This window comes from Dipodomys merriami, unplaced genomic scaffold, assembly GCF_024711535.1.
Source record: "Dipodomys merriami isolate MVZ:Mamm:240054 unplaced genomic scaffold, mDipMer1.0.p SCAF_1, whole genome shotgun sequence".
NCBI lineage: Eukaryota > Metazoa > Chordata > Mammalia > Rodentia > Heteromyidae > Dipodomys > Dipodomys merriami.
In genome coordinates this window covers 40,682,605-40,700,051 of record NW_027202270.1, presented here as the reverse complement: position 1 = coordinate 40,700,051, position 17,447 = coordinate 40,682,605, and positions in this window count along the sequence as shown.

Here is a 17,447-nt window from a genome sequence, read left to right as displayed (position 1 = left end):
TTCTGTGAAAGCTTAGAACTTCACAAAGGTCTCCAGTTGTAAGGCCCAGTGAGGGAAAGACCCACAGTCCAGATTACAGCACAGTGTAATTCCATGGAGTCGCAGTTGATACCGGGCTTTGGCATCTATTATTATCAAGATATCTATTTCCCAATGGAGGCTGCTCTTGCAGCTGCCATTTTACATGGAGGAGGGAGAGGGAAGAGGAGAAAGAAGAAATTCAAGTAACATTTTCCCTGAAAGGCAAAAACACTAAACAGTGAAAGGCTCTGCTTATAAACATGTTTATTTCCAAAATAATCACATGAGTAAGAAAAAAGGATTTGTTCATTTTGGGGGAGTCTCACCCCCTCAGTAAGTTGTTTGCCTGCTAACACTTGGACGAGAGAAGTGGTAGAACTGGCTCGATCAGAAGCAAAGGACCACCTAGTTTTCCACCCAGGAAGAGGCTGTAGCTGTGACATTCGCTAACCTAAGCCAGGAAAGACCATTTTTAAGTCAAGGGTGGCTTAGGCTTAAACATTTGCACCAGAAGAGACAGCTGCAAATGTGCATGCTGGATTTAGGAACATTCTGCTCTGTGCGCTGCCTGAGACTACTGTTGGCTGGTACATAGTATGGATGCCTAGGACTGAAAGCAGGGTTTGGAAACAGCCTTAGGCATAAACTGCCCAAAGACGGGTGCTGGCTAAACTCCAGCTGCCTTTGATTTAAGGGAACCTTCTGTACAATTTGCTGTCTCCCACTAAAATTCTGGCTTCCTAGATTCCACTTTCAGGGCTACCGACTTCCGTAGGATTCTGCTCAGCAAGGGACTTACTTGCATGGGTGGAGGTGGAAATCAAGGAAAGAAAGGAAGGTAAAAATGTCATTTCATTGGCATTTTACATTGTTGTGGTAATGTACATTCAGGCTCCATCATCTCCCTAAAACATGGTAAAAATCATAGCTTATATACAGAAAATGGCTCACAATAGTGTTGCTTGAGAATATGAACTTGTGGTGCACATGTTACACACATGCATAGTGTTGGTTATAAATGTGGGTATATGTTTCCTTTCATATATGAGAGTTACAGATTAAGACCACATCATATTCACCTTCTCTCATAATGGCTACATATCCCCACCCCCCAACATGGTGTCTCAGGAAGACAGACCATCGGTGACAACGAGCACTTACTTGTCTTTCTAATTGGCTCAGATCATAAACATTCAAGGATTGCGGCAACAAGCTTTTTTGTTGCGTAAATTTGCATACATTTTTCTGAGAACCCTTTGGAATCCCAAGTGGTGTTATTTTTGTGTGAACTGAGACAAATAAGTCTGTAAACTGTTGAATGAAAAAAATAGAACCGTTGAATATTAACATTAGGGAAAATGCCATGATTTGGAGCTCTGTTTGCAAGGACCAGCAATCACCCAATCATTTATACAGAAGTTATGTTTATGGTTACCATTTTGTAAGGTCCACAAAGATGTATACATTGCTTTACCTCTGCAAAGGAGAAAAACCTGCAAATATGGCTGCCTTTTCTGTTCAGTCTTTTCTTAGCCCTCAACCCCAAGCTGAAAAGGAGGGATCATAAACTCCACTTTTATTATGGTAGAATGGATGAATATAAAGAGGCAAATTGGGTATTGATTATTTCTCAGAAAATTTTAGAATTACACAATGCCTTTTACTTAGTTCCATAGATATAAAACAATATAAAATATTCTGGGCTTGGGAGGGCCTAGCAATGTCTTCCATTTACTTGTATAATAAAAATAGTTTTATTCTTCAGTGCATTAAGTTTTACATCCAAGCTGTTGTCCTGTGCTTTCCCAGTGTTTGCTGAATTCTTGGACACCTAGGGGTAGTCAGGGAAGAGAGAGAACATTTTAATGGATCTTGGTTCTCCAATAAAATTAGGGCCCACTGGTTTTTTCTAGACAGACCTTTGGTGACATATGACCACAGAAATCTTTATTAAAATTATCCAAGGCTATCGGAACTTTCTCATGGGACACAAATGGCCTGTCCCAGAGGACAATGTACTCTTTTCTGCTTAAGCCTAAGTTCAATTGGGTACTTACAGGAGGTGAAGATGTTGATAGCAGAGGACTTACACACAGATAGGCAGTATGAACATAAACCTATCGCTAGATAGGTTTGGAAGACCTGGGAAGGGTGGTGGTGGTTACCCATTCAGGCAGGTACTGTGCCTGGATGGCAGGTCCATGAGGGAAATGTGAGGGGCTAGACAAAGACATTTACTTTCAGGTGGATTCACTAGAACAGTTCATATGGAAAAGACGAAAGAGGTGTGGTGCTTGCTTTCAAGGAGAATATTTTATTTCTAGGCTGATTATGGGGAAGTCTCTCTCCAGAATTTCATTGAGCAAGCTATTCAATGGACAGTTACTTGGGGTAAGGGAGGGGTTTCATAAGAAGAATAGAATTAAATTCCATTACAAAAATTACTCTTAGATGGGACCTAATGGTAGGAATTCCCGAGGGGAGGCCGAAAGATTGCTTCCTACCTAACTCCAAACTGTCCAGGAGGAAGCTTCTGTGGGGATAAAGACCAAACAGTAGTCCCTCAAAAATAGGGTTCTGCAGAGGTTGACAAGATACTAAAGCCATTTCAGGCCTTTCCAGGTGTTTGGTGACTCTCCAGCCTTAGGACCCTCCAGGAAATGGGAGGGACCCTAATATAGAATGCAGCAGAGTGGGAGGGGAGAGCTTGTGACAGTTCTTGGTCTACAGAGCCCAGGTTTTCTGGGCAAGATCAGGGTTGGCTTGCCCAAGGTTAGAGAGTAAAAGCCCAAAAGCTCTTGGGAGTTCCTCTGCCTGCCTCTGTGTGTGTGTGTGTGTGTGTGTGTGTGTCCAATGTAAAGGGAGACATTAGGTGGGAGGTGACACTTCCTCCCACACAGCAACTACACAGAGGTTTTGAGCAGATTCTTCTTCTATGAAGAATTCCTAGAAAATGTGTGTGTGTGAGAGAGAGACAGAAAGGAAGGAAGAAAAGAAAGAGAAAGAAAAAGAAAGGAAGAAAGGAAGAAGGAAGGAAGGAAAGAAAGAAAAAAGAAGGAAGGAAGGAAAGAGAAAGAAAGAAGAAAAAAATCTGGCAGGGAAGCAAAACAGAGAGAGGAGAAGGACAGAGGAAAGAAGGGGGAGTAAGGAAGAGAGGGAGGGAGGGAGGGAGAAAAGACCAAGAGGAGAAAGGAGACGGGACACAGAAGGGGAGAGAGGGAGGGAGAGGAAAAAGAGAGAAAGGGAGGAGAGAGAGGGAGAGAGAGAAGGAGAAAGAAAGAGAAAGAGGTAGAGAGAGAGGGGGAAAACATGGCGCTTGTGAGCTGTATGTGCAAAATCCGCAAGGAATTGCAGTAAATTCCTTTTTGTTTGAAGAAAATTTACAACTTGGTAATAGACCTTTTTATGACCTATTTGCGGTCGTCATTGGCTGCGGCTGGTCATGTGCAGGCGCCGCTCGCCTTCACGGCCTTTTTCCTGATTTCCCAGGCGAATTTCCCCCCGCATTCTGCTTTCCCAGAGCCTCACCCCCTCTTTTTCTAACCTTTGTCTCTGCAGAGGTGGGCTCCAGTCGCCGGCTGCGGGATCGCGGGGTCCGCAGCGGCCTCGGCTCCCGCCCGGCGTCCAGCCCAACCCCGCCACTGCTCGCTGGGGCCGCCTCCGGAGCCGGCGGGGAGCCCGGCGGGGGAGCCCGGAAGGAGTCCGAGGCGCCGAGCCCCCCGCCGGCGCTGACACCGCCCGCCCGGAGCTGCCGGCCTGCTGCGGTGGCCGCCGCCGCGCGGTTTCGACCCAGTTCCCTCTCCGACACGAGCCGGTGCTGGCCGCCCGGGATGCGCGCTACTCGGCAGCGCCTAATGGATTACTGCAGCCTCCCCGGCCGACCGCCGCCTCCGGCGTGGCAGCTTCCCCGGTAAGCCAACCCTTTCCCGAACTCTGAATCTTGAGCGCAGCCAGCGCCGAGCTGGAGGCGTGCACCGCCCCGGACAGTGGGTGAGCCTAGTACAGTCCCTAAAATCCCAGGAACCTGGGGGAGGGGTGTTGGTGTCCACGACCCTGCTCCTGAAGCACCCCGTCCCCAGAACGTCCCCTGGGGCAGAGATTGAGGTCCTGTGGGGTGAGGAAGTCAAAGGGGGGAGGCTTTGGATCCCCCAGAGGTTCCGAGTTGTGGGTGGCAGTAGACGGATCCCATTGCCAAAATAGATGGCCCCTCAATCCCTCCCTGAGAAGGGCGTGTAAAAGGTTCCCGACATCTCAGCTTTGCTGGGAGTGGGAGTGGGGGTCAATACAGGCGCCTTATGTTACAGACCAGCATGGTTTTTGTGGTTCTTCTCTGTTCAGAATTATCAGAGAGGCGAACAGGTGTTTCCTGGGGGGTTAGGGACTGTGTGGGGGTGGGGGAGATTCTGTGGACCCAGGAAGAGCTTGAGTTTTGAATCTAGGCTTTGCTGAGTCTACATGCTGGCCCATTTCTAGGGGTTGTGGCTTGTTGGGCCTTATTTATGAGATTTAAATTTTAAGTATTTAAAAATGTTTCTCTAGCCCCTAGAAAAAATAATGTAAAACTCAAAGATAGGTTGTCCTGCGTTTGATTATCTGTAAGGTAAATTTGGACTATTTTATGTCACAAAATAGATGCATGGTTGGAGAAGTCATAGTGTCAGAAAATCTGCTGCAGGTCTTTGGAGAAACCCAATAGATATTTCAGAAATGTGAAGCATTTCTAAGTTCAAACATCGCGTGTGTTTCTCATTTGTGAGTAGGAAGAGTAGGTCTTTGTGCTTTCTAAATGTATTGGGATTCTTACTAGTAAATATTGCACAGCAATACGTTTCCCCTGTACTTCAAAACTACTGAACCAAACACACTGGGAAAAAAATTTAAAAGCTTTGTAGAACAAAATACTGTGGTTCTCCCTCCCCTCCCCATTTGGAACAGCACTTTTGAGGATGCTGTCTGCAGCTCCTATTGCCTATTCTTTCATGAACATGTTGTGAAATGCTAAAACCTTTCAACCAATCTGCCGCATTGCGCATAGGGCTGACCTGCGCATAGCAAAGCATCTTCTCCAAATCACCTAACAGAACATCCTAATTTATTCTCCTGCGTATTATTTCAGTGTTATCACTGTTGGCTGCGAAAACATTTCTGAACAATGAATGACATATTGGTAGAAAAGTATTTTTATTAGTTATTAAGGATGGAATCATCGTGCTTTCAAAATGGAGGCCATGATTGGTGACCAGTTGATGTCTGCAGAATTGTCCTGGGCTACTCACTTTGATCATTTACAAATAAACATGTGTGCTATCTTTAATTTGGAATGTCTCTATTGTATGGCTTTTTTCTCTACTGCAGTATGGTGATGTTAAGACCCATTCTCAGTTGAAAAGCAGACCAGTTGACTGGTTTTTAGGTAGGCAGTGGCAAAGGCAGCTCCAAGTCTAGAGGATCCTCTGGGTTTACTGGGCTGGGTGGGGCAGGAGGTGGATTTGTGTAAGTTAAGCTGTAGCTTAGGTTCAGAGTTTCAATATTTTTTTTCTGGGTTTAGTGACCAGGACCTAGGCGGGCTACAGGTCCTATTACACAGAACACAGCAGACGGTGATGTCATGGCAGACAGAGAGGACTGAGGTGCTCCTTACAATTCCCATGGTAGCATTAGCAGGTTATTGGAAAGAAATGTTTGATTGCATCTAAAAGAATAAATAAGCCGCAAATCACATTTGAACACAGACGATTTAGTCTATAAGGAAATTAGTTAAGGTAGTTGCCTCCCTGCCAGACTTGTCCCCATTGTCTCTGTTAATCCACTACCCCCAACAAAAATGAAACGAAATTAAAAAAAAAAATACTCGGTGCTCTTAAGAGCTCATGGGCCTGGAAGCTTGCTTCCCAGCGCCGGTGGCCAGCCGGATCCTCCACCATTTATAGATTAGGAAGCAAATAGAACATGTGAGCCTTGGTGAGGGTCTTTAGGTCAGGATATAAGATGGGTTAGTGAGCTCCAGGAAGACCAGGAAAGAGCATAGCTTGCTATCACAAGGTCGCCAGGACCCAAAGGCTGAAAAACAAGCGGTTTTCCCATCATGTGTTCCTACAAATAAATATATTTCGCCAGAGTTCTGTTCTCTTAGTCTGAGAGGCAGGGGAAATCGAACAAAGACAGTATTTCACCCTGGGCTGGCAGGCAGCTGTTAGAGGTATTTACGGCCTTGCCGCAGTGCGGCGGCCAGGCAGAGTATGTGGGGGCACCGGAAGCTGGAGAGAAGCTATCAAGAATTCCTATTTAAATCCAATTTAGGCCCACCTTTCCGGAAATTATGTAAATTGATACTCCGTGTTTTTGGAATAGATTCCTTAAGCAGGATAGTTCTGGAGAATTAAGAAGTTGTGCTCTCTGAACGTGGGGGCCGTTTCCCCCAGCTTTAAGGGAACACGAAGTGTCCTAGATATTAAATGACTGAGCCAACTGACAACACTGGTGGCGTTCATTGGCAATATGGAGATTTTGTTGGTTAGGTGGAATTGAATTTGGAAACCAGAAAGATCGGCGGCAGCTTTTTATAAAGGGTTTCCCGAAAAAGAAAAGTACATTTCTTGTTTTGCAGCCAATCGCATTAGGAGTGTGCCTACTGCCCACTGCAGACATAGCTCAGTGGTCCCCCCCCCCCAAGGCCGGCCACCTACACTCGCCAGGCGCCCAGCGCATGTGCAGTGCTGATAATCCAGCTAGAGATACAACCCACATGGCACGGATGGGGGGATGGGGTGAGTGGACTCAGGACAGGAAGACATAACCAGAGATCTCTCCATTACCCCTCCCTCAGGATTTGCTGCTCATCTTTCTTTTATTCCAGCCTTCCATCTAAATATAGCCAACTAGCTCTGCCCTTGAGTGCATTAGTTTCTATCTAGACTTTCCATTCCACCTCATTTTAAACGTGTGTTAGAAACAGGTTGCAAATAGAAACCAAAACAGAATCTTCAGGTACACACACACACACACACACACACACACACACACACACACACACACACACACACACACACACACACACACACACACACACACACACACACACACACACACACACACACACAGAGTAGATTTTCTGCTCTGGGAAAAGGCCTTTCCTCCTGGCGCTTGTTCAAACCGCCAAACTTCAGGCCAATTCCCCAGGCAGAGCATTCCCGGATCTTGTTACGCCAGCGCAGCACGTTCTAGGGCTCTGGGGGGCCAGAGGCTCAGCAGAGAGCAGTCAAGTAAATAAAGAAATAAACCAACAAACTGGAGGGATTTTCCGCCTGGGCTGGCCTAATTAATGAGGGATGCGGGCTTCTGGGCCACGAGCTTGTTGTCTGTACAGGGAAGAGACGGAATGCGGTGTGTGTGTGGGGGGGGGGACTCATGGTCTTCTTCCAGCCGCCCCAGGGGACATGATAGGACCAGCCTTTGGTGCGGGGGTGGGGTGGGGTTGGGGGGAGATCTCCTGCTGGGGCAAGCCCCCTGCACTCGGGTTTCCGGGGCTGGCAGCCTCTTCATTCCGCTGTCTGGCACCTAGTCCAGGAGGAGGCGCTGTAGGACAAGCGTCTCGCCGGCTGCGGCGAGGCGGCAGATGCCCCGGGCGGGAGCGGGCGGGGAAGGAATGGACACCGGGAGCCACCCCTCCCCCTTGCTCTCCTCCTCACGCGGTGCACGTCCAGCCTCCAGGAAGGTTGGGGTACTGCACCCACCCTCAAGGGCCACCTCTCCCGGCGTCCAGGGGAGGCAGCTGCGGGGTTCCCGAGAGCCACAAGGCCGCATCGCGCTGGAGGGCTACCTCATTTCCTCCTCCTTCCCAGAGGGGGCGCGATTTCCGCACTCTGCTCCGAAGAGCAGGCAACCAGGGTTCTTGTAATGGGGTAAGCTGCTTCCAACCTACAGAAACAACCATTTCCAGGGCCACTGTTCCTGCCATTTGTCTCTGGATTCCTAGTACTCAGAATAGGCAGCCTGCGAAAGCATAAGGTGCCATGCCCCTCCTTCCTTAGGATAAGGCGTAGGCCCTGGATCTGGAACTGCTTTCCAACAAACCCAGGCAAATTCAACTCTTCTGCTGGAGAGCCACACAGATGCGCATGCCTAACATACTCTTCTCAACCTCAACACAAGCCTGATATTTGTCCACCCCCATACACTGTGTGTGTGTGTGTGTGTGTGTGTGTGTGTGTGTGTGTGTGTGTGTGTGTGTGTGTGTATGTGTGTCTCTTGGGGATTGCATTCGGGGCCTGGACATTGTCCCTAAGCTTTTCTGCTCTACCACTTGAGCCACAACTCCACCTGACTTCCTTTTTTCCTGGCTAAATGGAGATAAAAGTCTCACAGACTTTCCTGCCCAGGCTCCAGGCTGGCTTTGAACTCTGATCCTCAGATCTCAGACCTCTGAGTAGCTAGGACTACATCTATGAGCCACTGGGCCCTGGTTAACACATACTTTTTGCACCAGAGGTGACACATAATGTCAACATCTAGCACTGACTCAACTCTACTGATCCTCTACTGTCTCTTAGCAATGCAGACTTTCCAGAGCACCTTTTACTACCCTTGGGTGATGATTCTCAGTGAAGGCCTGAACCTAAACCTTTTGTTGATAAGAGGTTTTTTTATTTCCATTAAACTACTGAATATCTAGGTGTGGTACACAGGGAGCTGCATTTGAACATACTCTCTGAGGTTAGGATGCATACTTAAGTTTGAATACTACTGGACAAAGGTCTTTTCTGCTTGGTTCTTTGTTTTCTTGAAGCCAAATTCATTCTTGGCAGTTACAATTCGGCATCTCTCAGACCTTGGAGACTACACACACAAACACACACACACATACACACAACACACACATACATATTTAGGTTTATGATCATATAGGTGAGTAGTTGCTCCCATTTTAGGGAAGGGTCCATTTATCCCTTTTTGGGGGGCCTAGCGCTCTTAGAGAGTAGGCTCTGTGTTCAGACAGCTTTGGATTCAAATCCATCCCCTACCATTTATCAGAAAGGAGGATAAAAGCCTGTTTCCTCCCTTGACAAGTAGGGAAAGTAAGGGTATCATCAAGAGTTGTTATAAGGATGTCTTACTTTCATAATCTATCCTATCAGACACTATTCTACCAACTTTTATACATTAACTTCCCAGTTAAGTACCTAAAATGGTACTTTAGCACATAAAAATCCAGTTTATCTTCCTTATTATTAATTCATTTTTGCTCAGCAATAAGGCCTAGACTTTTAAAGCACAAGATACCTGTCCAATCACTAAATCCTTCAATTCTACAGGGGATAAAAGAGGCTGGTCACACTAGAAGTAGATGACCCAGGAGAATATAGTTCTGGGAACTATCTTCTAGATGCAGTAGGCCTCATAAGCCTTGGCCTCTTTGCTGTCAGGGCTCCAGCCAGGAGGCAAACGCCCATTGCTCTGGTGAGAGGCCACACACATCACCTCTCCAACTCTTGGAGAGAACTCCAGGCCACTCCAGGCCTTTCCTGAGACCATGCCCCACTGTCCAGCTCCTGTGGTCACTTTCTTCATCATACTGTCCTCCCACTCAGCTGGTTGTTCTTCTTAGGCTCTTACAGCTCTAGAGCAAGAACCATCTTCAGTCTCTTGAAATGTGCAATGGGATGGGAAAGCAAAAGGGAAGCTAGGGAGTCCTGGCCTCATTCATCACACCCAGATCTTTAATCTGCTTTTGTTCTGCTTTCATCCTTAGAACTATGGCTCAGCTCTAGAGACCCTCAATTTTTGTCTAGAGTCATGGCCAAGTGTGTCTTGTAGAAGCCTTATTCCTTAACATTGCAATTCTTTTTTTCTCATTTTTGTCAGGCCCTGAACTCGGCCTGGGCACTGTCCCTCAGCTCTTTAGCATAAAGCTAGCATTCTACCACTTGAGCCACAGCACCACTTCCGGCTTTTTCTGCTTATATGGTGCTGAGGAATTGAACCCAGAGCCTCATGCATACAAGGCAAGCGCTCTACCACTGAGCCACCTTCCCAGCCCCTCTCACTTATTTTTTTAAGTGAGACCAAATTGGCTTCATACCCATTCTCTTCTTAGCTTCTTGAGTATAACAGTATGCTTTTTTAAAAATTCTTTTTTCCCCTTCAGTTCTAGGATGTTTAGATTCAGAGACTCGGGCAGGCACTTTACCATTTGAGCCACACCTCAGTCCTTAAAACTCTTATGTTTAATAAATTATGCAAATACTATTTCAGGCTACAACCCACATGTGTACATACTCCCTGCCACCAGCTCCTGTCTCTTCAGCCCAGCTTCTATGACTTCATTTCCATGAGGGCCCCTACAGAAGTCAAGCTGCTTCTTTTGACTAAGCTAAGAGTCCATGTATATTAGATTTTCTCTGAAAACACATATAGGCAATTCTTCACATAGTTGGTAAACCATGTGAAGAGTGTGCCCACAGACTTGGTTATGGCACCACAAGTCCCCAATCACTCCAGGATATAGCTCCAGTTCTCCTAGCACTTAAATAACTGCTTTAACTCCTGCCCTTTTTGAGATCACTGGAATCTTCTAGCCTTTGTCCTTGAGTAGGACATCCTGCCTCAAGGCTGTTCTTTTGGAGGAGGAGTTCCCATTTCGACATTTGGCCTTTGCCTCTTAGATATTTTTTCCCTCCCAGAAGACCCTATTCATTACTCCATTGTGTAGGAGAGAGGGAAGAGTGTTTTGGATTAATAGCATAGTGCCAGGACTATAGAATCATATTTTTCTCTTGATTGGCCTTTCTTGATTGGGACTGCCTGCCCAGCCCCTCTCTGGCCCTAACTCCAGCTGTGTCTTTAACCACTAGGCTTGGGCTATCTCCTTGCTTCATTTGCATTTTGTCAGTGAGTTTATGTAAAGCCCATCCCTATCTATTCCTTCTGGTTGTACCAACATTTAGTTTTAGAGGATAACTCAGTACCACCTCTTAAGAAGCAAGAGGCCTCTTAAGAGCAAAGATCTGAATGAGTTTTTTTGGGGGAAAGGTGAGTGTGGGAGCAATAGAAGTGGCTTTTAGAGTAGGAAGAAGATTGGGACCCCTCTATCCTTCTTAAGAGCTGCGCTGGATTCTGGGTTAAAGAATTTCTATAAGCAGCCTTATTTTGAGCTGGGCACTGGTAGCTCTCACCTGTAATTCTAGCTACTCAGTAGGCTGAGAGCTAAGGATCACAGTTCAATTAGCCACCAAAAAAGCTGGATGGGGAGCAATAGCTCAAGTGGTAGAGCATTAACCTTGAGCAAAGGAGCTCAGAGACAGTGCCCAGGCCCTGAGTTCAAACCCCAGGATCAGCACCAAAAAAACAAAACACAAAAACAAAAGCACTATCTCATAGAAGCTCCTTAGACAGAAATTCTCAGAGGTGCTTCTTTGTAGCCAAATAAAGGAGGGACAGTACCCAGAGTCCTTTTACCCAGAAATTAATTCCTTGCAGTTTTATTTTTCCCAACCTGTTCTCAACCTGTTTTCTTCTTCTCCTCTTCCATTACTACCACCTTGGATGAGGGTGATCTGAGGGGTGTAGCTCAGTGATAAGAGTACTTGCCTGCATTTCTAAGGCCCTAGGTCAACCTCAGGCAATGAGAGAGGGGAGGGTAAAATACAAAAGCCAGCCCTGGAGAATCCCCAACACAGCACATGCAATCTCTGCTTTTCCCAATGATGCTCAGCTTCTCTTCCCCATCATTACATTCTCTTTCATCCCTATAATACCAGGACATTTGTAATGTGGGAGACAAGAGACCATTGTCAAAAGGTGGACTTGCTCCTTAACCACTATGCAAATAAAGGTATCTACCTCAATGTATTCCTTCCTTTCTCCTTTTCCTTACTTTATAGCAGCTTTCCTGTTACTGTTTAAATATAGAGTAGGCTTCGTAATGTTAACTCTCTTCTGTAAGGTACAATGAAAGATTGCAAGCAAGTGTCCTTCACCATCCTTTAGTACCTTCATCCAAAGTATATTCACTGAGCCCCAACTCAGTGCTAGGCATTGTTCCTCCTTAGGCTTGCTTTCACTGTATTTCATCTCCATGAAAATCTCATGACAATTTCCTAGAAAGTTATATACCATTTGATTAATTTTTATTCACTGAAAATAACAATTTTTCTCAGCCCTTCCAACTTGTACAAGTGATTAATTTTAAAGTTGCTCATTCAGTGCTAGTATAACCAGAAAGTAGTTTTGAAGGGTTTCCTTTACCTAATATTTTAATTACAGATACCACCAATGTGAAAAAGAAATTCTCCTAAAAAGCAGATGGGATTTAAAAAGAAGAAGAGAAAAGGATGTCCTACTATCTGGGCTGAGTGCTCTTGTTTTCTGACAAATGAGAGTCAAATAAAAAAATAGTTTGGGAAGTGCATGTGGCATGAGTAGAAAGTAAGATGCAAAGAGATCTTTGTTCAGAGGGATCTTTTTATGGAACTTGTTGGAACTTTCTGACAGAAACTGATGCCATTGCCTTTGACTAAGAAAGTTGTGTATGTGTGTGTGTGTGTGTGTGTGTGTGTGTTCTACACAGCTACATAAAACATCCATTATTTCTTTATAGAAGTCAAAATCACACCTTTCACTGTCTGGTGGCAACTCTGGTCATTGAAGGATGCTGAAAGGGTGTCAATTCTCTCTCTCTCTCTCTCTCTCTCTCTCTCTCTCTCTCTCTCTCTCTCTCTCTCTCTCTCTCTCTGCCCATCATTGGGAGCTAGGATCATCTTCCTGCCCCCCCCCTTCTCCTGCCCTCCCCAAGTAGAGAGGCCATACTCTCTGACAGAGCAGGACTTGGCCCCAGTCCTTGATCAGCAGAACTTTGAACCCTCCCTCCTTTTTCCTCTCCACACAGTGGAGGCTCCTTTGGGGATTCCACTCAGCTTTGGGTCCTCAGAGCCCCCTAAGCCCAGATCTCTGTGGCTGAGGCACGGTGGGAGCTGGAGATATGTGACTTCCTGGGCTTGGGTTCCTTGAGAGTCTCATTTGCTTCCTCACACCCTGGCCCCTTCACACCAGGGATGTTTTATGGTTTTATAACCTTCTTTAGAGCCTCGGTTGCCAAAGATTCCAATGGGGCTATTCTCTACTTTCTCACTTCACCAAACCCCAAGTCTTGCTGTTTTAAGCAGTTTGGTCACTTTGCAAAGGCTTCTCTTTCAGATCTAAGCAAATTATAGAAACCTCCAGGCATGTGGCTATCTTCAACTTTCACCAAGCCTATCCACAACAATACAGAGGAAGCCAAGTGTTAATTCCAGTTGCCACCCCACCCCCAAGCCCACCCAGTCTCTCCCTAATCATCCTTTCTCTACTGAAACTTAAACAAAAATATCAAACCATTTCCTACGTCTGGGATAAGCAAGTAAGGAGTGGCCTTTGACTTTTCTCTTTACCACATCTAAAGCTAGAAAATGATCGAAATAAAGGCGTTGATGGTACTCACAGCGAATGCAGCCAAAGAATCATAAGACATGCCCACCAACCAGTGCTATTTCCCCAAATAGCACTATCTTCCCAATTTAAACAGCCTTCTCTGAAAAGATGCTATTTGAAAAGCCTGGGGTATTGATATGAATATGACCTCACTTGAATTCTGGATATTTGGAACTATTTAAATCTGAGGGAACAGTTGCAGTGAACCTTTATTTAGTGAATAAAAGTTTAAAGCCAAAGGTTATTTATGGTTCTGGAGAGATGGGACCTGAGTGGCTATTTACGAGCACGTGATTCCAATAAACTTTGTTTTATGGCTTGAGAGTTGACAAGCCAAAATATAATTCCCACCATAAATTAGGTTAAGAGCATACAAGTGCAGATGCTTGGTTCCTGGAGCAGCGATAGGAAAGTGAGAGGCTCCAGCCAGCGCCGGGCTCAGAAGGAGACAATTCTACTCTCAGCGCCCCTGCCTACCAGGAAAGAAAACCAGTAAGTCACTTATTACTTTTTCCATCACAACTTCAGACGTAGGAGATTTCTTTGCCCGGACTTTTCTGTTTGGGGGATGTCCCATTGAAGTGAATTCTCATTTGAGCTTAAAATAAAATAAGCAGAATGGAAATCCCAGGTCTCTTCCCTTCCCTTCTGGCCATGGAAAGTTAGGAATTGTGGCTTGCACCTCACAGGAAGGACTTACTGCCTCTCTTCTCCCAGGGATGGAGCATCTGCCTCAGGAGTGGAACAAAACAGTGGTGATGTGGGTGGGGAGAGGGCGAAGAGTGTGGAGATGGCTTTGCTCTGAGACTTCTCATAGCAAATTACCATCCTGGAATAAAACTGGAGAAGACTGAAAACTTAAAGCTAGACACCAACCCCCCAACCCCCAGAGGACCACTGCTTTGTGAGTTGGGTGTGTGGGTCCTCTTGCAGCAATGCTGAAAAATTCATGTCATACTCATAGAATTAGATAACAGTCTAAAGCCTTGCCATTTACCTTTTAACTCATTGATTCCCCCCCTCCTTGGTTATCATTTAAGTCCTCATTTTCTTCAGGAAATGGCTCTTTGTTTTGAATTGGTTAAGGAGTGGAAAGGCAAGTCCAACCATGCCTGAACCTTCTTTGGGGAGAAGTCAGGTTTAGGGAGGTCGTCAGTGGTTAAAGCTGAGGAATTTGAAACAAAGCTGAAGCTGGAAAAGGAGACTTAACTGCTCCCAGAGCCAGAAAGATCAGGAGCCCAGGTGGCAACCCCACACCCCAGTGGACATGCACCCACCGGGCTGATTGTGCACGAAGGAAACTCACGAAGGCCCATTTTCCGCTGTTTTCCGTTTTCCCACTGGCCACCCTGTTATAGTCAGAGTCGAGCCAAACAACCAGTAAGGCTTTGCCCAGGAGTGCACGGAGTTGGGGAGGCGATGAGCATCGAACTCCGGCAGGCACGGGTCTGCCCTTGAGATAGCAGTCAGCGCAGAACTTTGCGCAGTTCTCCGGGGGGCGGGGGCGGGCACCAGAAGCAGGGAGGTCTGGGTATTGGCGAGATGTCCCGGCCTTGCCATTTTTCTGTGTGTCTTCTACTTCTGTTTTCTTGTCCTGTAAGATTTAAGTGACCCTCGTTTTCATTGCAACAGGTTCCGGGCCATGAGAGACCGCTGCTGTAAGTACCTTCCCGTTTCTTCCGAATTGTGAAAAAGCGGTACTGATGCCGGGAGGTGGTGGGCGAAGGGCTGCGGCAGCAGGGTGGGTGGGTGGAGGAACCGATCTGCTGCCCTAGGCCTGACCCGCCAGGAGAGCTGGCTTCTAAAAAGTGGAAGTTCTGGGTTGAGTTTCTAGAAAGGTTTTCTTGGGGGCCTAGTTCACAGTCACCTGCACAAGGAAAGAAGGCCCTTCAGGAGGCTCGCCCTAGGCTCCAGGGGCCTTCCCCAACCTTCCCTGCCATCTTAGGCTCCGCAGTGCGCACAGGTGCAGCTCTGCTGGAGCGCTCCCTTCGGTTTAAGAGCTAGAAGCTAATTAGCAGCCCAACCTATTTAAGGAGTTGCAGTATTTCCTCCTGCTCAAAGTGACATAGTAAACAAGGCAAGTGTATCCTGCTCCCGCAGCTGACTCCAGCAACATCTGGCCAAGTCTAGCCCAACCTTCTTCCTGTTTATTTTTAAAAAATTAAAATCGATGTATTAAAAAGAAAACCAAAATATATGGTCTTGGGTGTGTTGAGTTGGCCCCCTTGAAGGAAAGGATGAGGATTCTGAGCTTTCCCTGAGCATCCTTGTCCTGCCCTCCCGTTTCCCTAGCTCTAGTGGTATGGGCCCTAGATCTGGGATACTGGCTGAGCATGGGGGGTATGGTTCTTCTCCTTCACCTCTGCTCTTTGGTAACTTCAGTTCAATAATTTCCACACCAGACTTGCTGGTGTCACAAAGAACACCAGCAGGACTGGATCATGTAGAACCAGAAACTCTTGAATTTCTTGACTGAGAAGTTTAAATCTGACCCACCTAAGCAGCTAAAAACAGTAGAATTTTGAGGAGGACAGTGCTAGCTTCTGGAAGATAGTTTTATTGAGATAAAAAACATGGTGGTGAGTCAATTTTATTTTGATGAAAGATGGCACACGCAAGAGCTCAATAAACCAGGCATCCCTCCCCCTTGTATAACACCATCTCTTCATAGAAAAGCTGGGCTAGGCTCAGGGCCAGATTTCTTTATCCAGTTTGGCAGGGTAGCCTAGATGACCCTCTGGGTGCTGTGCTCACCCAGAGATGCTGAGATCCACACAGAATGTAGTTCCTCTCTATAACAGGCTGGCTCTGGGTTTCAGCCCAGATCTGGTGTCCCCAGATCTCCCTGCTTTGCCCCCCCTTCTTCTGTTGCCCTGGCTCTGAGTGCTCATCTCTGCAGAGCTGCTCTCTTGCAAACCCACATTTGGCGCCTTGTAGCTGAACACAGCACAAAAAGCTAGGGAGATCAAAAGCATTAGTATGGGCAGTTGAGCGGGAGGTGAATATTTAACGCTTTTGTTCATCAATAACTCATTGGCTTTGACCTGTCTGAACAAGGCGAGCAATAAGGTGAAATGCAGGTCACAGCGTCTAACAAATATGAAAATGTTTACACTCCCCCCCAATTCTGCTCAGACCAGCAGGCTCCCCCAGTTTGTCTGGATAAACCCCAGGTAGGCCCTGTGTCGTGAGGAAGGTGGGTAGGTAAAAATACTTGGCATTAGGGAAAATTGTGGAGACTCTCCTGGGACAAACAGATTCAGCAGCCTTAGAGCCATTTATTATTAGAACTGGCATCCTAGAAACCTCTGAGAAATAGCTAAACCCATAGAACCCAAGAATTGGGGTGGGGTATCATGCAAAGTATACACTAGAAGTAACAACTGATTTTTGCCAGTTTGGGTAGGAGGAGTCACCTTGCCCTAACCCCACCAAGATTCAATCCAGGCCCAAGGTTTGAGAGTCATTTTTGAATTATGGGGGAGGTGAGTAAAACAATTAAAAAATGGATATCTTCAGCCTACCACCAGGCACCTAAAAGCCTTATGCAATCCAGGGCATCTTTCTGCCACTGAATTCAGTCCAGCCCCTAAGTGCATCTGTGTTCTTGATGCCCTGAATTGAGGGGCAAACCCTGGACAGTGCGGAGGCGCTGGGGCGGGTGAAATTCGTGAACTTTTGTACTCTTGTGTGCTGCTGTCGGCAAGGCAAAAATAATGAAACTTTGTGATATGTTTGTAAATGATTTCGAATGACCCCTCGCCCTGCCCTTCACCATTAGCACGCTGGTCTCAGCCCAGGGCGGCTCTGTGCCTGAGAGCAGTGTCTGCCTCCGGGTTTGCAGCAGCGGAGGGATGGAGAGGCCAGCCGGCCGGCCGGGCTGAGGGTCCAGGAAGGTAAATGCGCGACTTCTGGGAGAACTAGCTGTGACACCACTGGGCAGAGGGAAAAGGAAGGAGCTA